This window comes from Mirounga leonina, unplaced genomic scaffold, assembly GCF_011800145.1.
Source record: "Mirounga leonina isolate KUSES-001 unplaced genomic scaffold, KU_Mleo_1.0 Mir_82, whole genome shotgun sequence".
NCBI lineage: Eukaryota > Metazoa > Chordata > Mammalia > Carnivora > Phocidae > Mirounga > Mirounga leonina.
Window position 1 is genome coordinate 49,355,303 of NW_023270825.1, and position 4,858 is coordinate 49,360,160.

At 36.6% G+C, this 4,858-nt stretch overlaps 1 pseudogene; it reads right to left on the reverse strand.

Moving 5' to 3' along the window:
- Positions 1-1,111: 1,111 nt before the first annotated feature.
- LOC118002536 lies at positions 1,112-3,143 on the reverse strand (annotated as a pseudogene).
- Positions 3,144-4,858: the final 1,715 nt, after the last annotated feature.

Sequence of the window (4,858 nt, forward strand, 5' to 3'; positions counted from 1 at the left end):
TATTTTCAATAAGATACTTCATCTGCCTGCATGCCCTAAAAGAAACTTTTATATCAACTTTGTAATGGTATTTTTTTTTTTTCTGTAAAGTGAACAGATCAAATCAGTTCAATGTTAAATGAACATTATTTAGGTACATGTACTTTTAGAAAATTTTTTAAAATTTCATTTTTTAACACACCAACTAGTTTATAATTTTGTTCTTTATGAAGAAAATGCTAAGAAAATTAAAACCATGTATTATATGGTTTTAAAATCATACTTCCAGATTTCTATACTTATAAGATGGAATAGTTCAGCAACTATGTTCACTCTCACAGACTTTAGTTCTATTCAGTGATATGGCACATCGTGCAAAATTAACTAGTCACAAACAAAAATGTCTCAAATATAGTAAAAATGTACATATAATAAAGGTAATTCACAATACCAAATAAGAAATGTCATTTATCTTGGCTGTGCTTCAGAAATTTAGGCTTAATCATGGGGCGCCTGGGTGCCTCAGTCTGTTGAGCATCTGACTGTTGGTTTTGTCTCAGGTTATGATCTCAGGGTTGTGAGATCAAGCCCTGCTTAGGGCTCTGTGCTCAGCAGGGAATCTGCTTAAGATTCTCTTTCTCCCTCTCCTTCGGCTCCTCCCCACTGTGGCTCTCTCTTGCTGTCAATCTCTAAAAATAAATAAATAATTTTTTTTTTTAAATAGCCTTTGTCAAAGCACAAAGCAGGGAGAGGTGAGCACAGCTGTCCCTAGGAATGGGCAAGGTATGTATGATCACTGAGGAGGTATCCATATACACAAAGGACTTAAAACTGCTCAGTCTTGCTCTGAAAACTGAACAGAGTTAAAAGGAAATGTTGTGGTTTCCCCCTACCATTCACCTCTGGATCAAGTCCACAATCTTATTTCATCATATAGAAAATAAAATTGGCAAGGATCTCCAAAAGTAAATTACAATTTGGGTAAATGAAACAAAATATTCATTATTCCCAAATTTTGGTTGTATCTCCTGGATCAGAAACATTTTGTAGACAAAGGAGTATTTCAGAAAATTGAAATGTCATTCAGATGAAGGAAAGACATTTTCCACAGACACTTAAAAATTTCAAACTTTCAAATGGTTCTTATAGCACAAACATTATATGTTATGTAGTGTGGGTTCTGGGGATCCTTCAGTAGGACATGGGGTGGTCTCTTGGGGTTGATCTGCTTGCTGGCCTGTTCTTGCAGAGCTACACAGAAAGATTTCACTTTATCCCATAGCTCAGTTAAAAATGTCTTTTTTTTTTTTTTGGCTCAAGAATAGTTCCAAGTTGAGTAGCATGTGAATCTACATCATAATCTACTTCAGTCATCTCCAGGACAGCCTTTTCATCTTCTAACTATTGAATAGAGTCCTAGAACACTGTCTTCCTGTGATCTTCTACACCTTATTCTATTTCTACCATTTGTGAGATAGCTTCATGGAAAATAAGTAATTGTGGAGAAACCTCTTCACTTTGTTCACAAGGAAATTTTACATCATTTCTCTGAAGGGAACTGTCTATACCCCACTCTGCCTCTAAGTCCTCAATCTGATTTGGTGGGTGGTGCATTATTGGATGAACATCCCAGCAGCAGTTGGATCCACAAATTCTTTCACACTATTTGCATATCTTAATGTATCTTAGTATTTTCACAGGATGCCATCCCTGGAGAGTCTGTAGCTATTGTGTAGGCATCAGAGTTTTCACCCATGAATGAATCTATTACGACCTAAGTGAGTTTACTTGCTTGGAAAGGAGTAGGAGGTTTGTTTCTACCTAAGGCTTTTTACTAATTTCAGCACCTTCAAACCTTGTTTGCCTGTCTGCACTGGAAGTACCAGCTCCTCTTTCATTTCCAGGAAAATTGATGAGAGACAATTTGCCATGTAGTTCTCCTTTCCTTCTAAGAATAATCTGAAACACTGCATGACTCCAAGATGAATGTGCATTGGCAGATGTTTGACCGGATGTTCTACAACAGTTGCCTATGTCAATGAGATTCAGTACATCTTCAACACATTTGACTTCCTGTTCCTGTAATCCCACCACTTGAACCTGCTGTTTTCCATCTTTTAACACTCTTAGTTTTGCTTTCCTGTTTAGCAAGTCAAACATATTTCCACTATAAATTTCTAAAAAAAAGTTGCACTTACTTCAAGTTCTAATTTCTTACAGTTTGGCTTATTTGGCATTAAAAAAAAACCTCTCTGGCTGCTAATGCATGAATTCCTTTGAACAATCTTTTATTTTTCCTTTGAACAATTCTGGTTCTTTCCTGAGAAGTCATGTCCCATTGTTTGAGTTTTTCCACTTTCAGCAAAGAGCGTGGCCATTCTCCTTTCAAATATAGTTTCCACCAGTGGTCTAACTGTAATCTTGTAAATCATTTCAGTTAGGAGCTGAGTCATCAAGGGCAGAATCAAAACTCAATGCTTGGTTCTTTAGGTACCTTCTGGAGACAAAACTAAAAGTAGACCATCACAATAATTTTATTAGGGATTATGATGACATCAAGATCGTTGAGTGTCTTTTTTGCTGAATGGTCATTTCCTTACACAAATATGTATCCTGTGTTCATCAATAGGATCTGCTGTTGTCAATGGTCTACAGTCCCTTTAAAGTCTCTGATCATACACAGAATTTCATAATTTGGTTTTGTAGCATCAACATCCTGGGCTCTTAAGTTTTTTCTGTTGTAGTCGTTTTTTCTTGGTTGGTCTTTTTTTTTGTCTTTTGTTTTTCATAATTTTTCTACTTTTTTCACGCAGTGAGAATTTCTATGTGCATTCTGTTGTGCAGAGGAAGACTATTCAGGAAGTGGACTAGGTCGTGCACATGCAGAGCCAACCACTTTGTTATCTATTGGAGGAAGGTCATTCTAAACAGAAACCGTCAGAAGAAGTCTGACGATTCTTTACAGTTTTGTTTACTTTGGCTGAGGATGCGGGAGGTAGAGGTGTTTCTGGACTGGATTCAATTTCTTCATCAGGAACAGAGTCACAGCTGAGTGAAAAGATGCTCTCCGGGTCAGTATCTTGGTCCTTTGTATCTCCATTTTCTATCCATTCAACAATAATACTTTCACTATTTTCATTTAAAAATGTTACCATTACTTGATATATTTGGGATCACTAGTTAGGGCCTTGAATTTGTTCTTATTTCCTCTCTCTCTTTCTATGCATATGGTCCTTTACAATAAAAATTACTTCCAAGCCTGGTTGAGTGTCACTCTATACCCCAAGAAAGTGACATTAAACATTTACCCCAAAAGGAACCATCGCTTGGCTAGATGGCTAGATCTCCACATAAATCCTGATCTGCATGTTGCTGAAGTTGGCCGTAACAGTTCACTTCATCTGAGGGTGTGTGTGTGTGTGTGTGTGTGTGTGTGTGTGTGGCGGGGGTGAGGGGGAAGTGGTGGTTGTGACAGTGTGACTGTGAACAGGACCCTCAGGGCATGGAGTGATGCCAGAGCTGGGCAGTTAGGCACCAGGAGGGTGGGAGGGACCAAGCTCAATTTCTGAGAGCCAACTCTGGCAATAGAGATTTTTGGTTTTACATAAGTAAATTTAGAAAGCTGCTTCAAAAATTAATGAGATACATAAGTGGCCATAGAGAGAAAATTATCCCAAGCAATACCCACAAATACAGCCAGAGGACATGTGGGCAAATTCTTCCCCAGAAGACGAGGTTCCTTTTAATAAAATGAAGTCTTGTTTTTTATTTTGGTAAGCTATCAAGTTAAAAAAATTTGAATATAATCCAGTGTAAAAAGAGTCATTATCATACAACCTTATCATAAAATAATGAGGAGTAAAACTGCTGAGTTGAAAGATTACATTCTCAATCTTGAAAATTCACTAAATCCTAAAATTTCCTAATTTTATATTCAGTCCTGAAGCTGTCCATCATAAATCTGTATATGCTGTACAAAGACGGGAAATCAAAAAGTATAAAAGTACACACTCCCCCAATTCAAGATGACTGCATTAATATTGAAAGTATTATTATTGATCACACACATTTGGGCATTTTGTTGATTTGAGATTAGCAATTTAAAATATAACATTTAGAAACTCAATCTGTCAATTTCTTATAAATTGTTAAATTTTATGCTCTATTTTTTTTATATTCTTGCTCTTCACACATCCTTGTCCCACCAAAAGAAGAAAAAAAGGAAAATAAATGTACTGGGAATAAAATCTGGTAAACTGCTTGGTTTGAACAAGATTTCACCACTTACTAGCCACATGGTTTGGGCAGGTTACTTAATTTCTGTGACTGTGGGGCGCTTAGTGGCTCAGTCAGTTAAGCATCTGTTTTTGGCTCAGGTCATGATCTCAGGGTCCTGGGATTAAGCCCCACATTGGGCTCCCTGCTCTGTGGGGAGTCAGCTTCTCCCTCTGCCCCTCCCTCTGCTCATGCTTTCTCTCTCTCTCTCAAATAAATAAATAAAATTTAAAAAAAAAAATTCTGTGACTGTTGCTATTTTATTTTGTTTTGTTTGACTTTGAGAAGTTGATAAATTGATATACCTGCAGAGTATACTTTAGGATAGCTAAAACTAATGCATGTACAGTAAACAACATAATGAGTACATTTGGTACTTATTCAATATTTATCATTAATAAAATTATTTTTAAATATTATTGTAATATACTAGTTATTTTCTGTAGTCATTCATTATAATTATGGTGAGAATCATAAGTCAAATGTTAGAGCCCAGATAATAATATAGATGAAGCAAAATAAATAATATGGCTCAAAAGTACATTATTCTTGGGGCGCCTGGGTGGCTCAGTCGTTAAGGGTCTGCCTTCGGCTCGGGTCATGA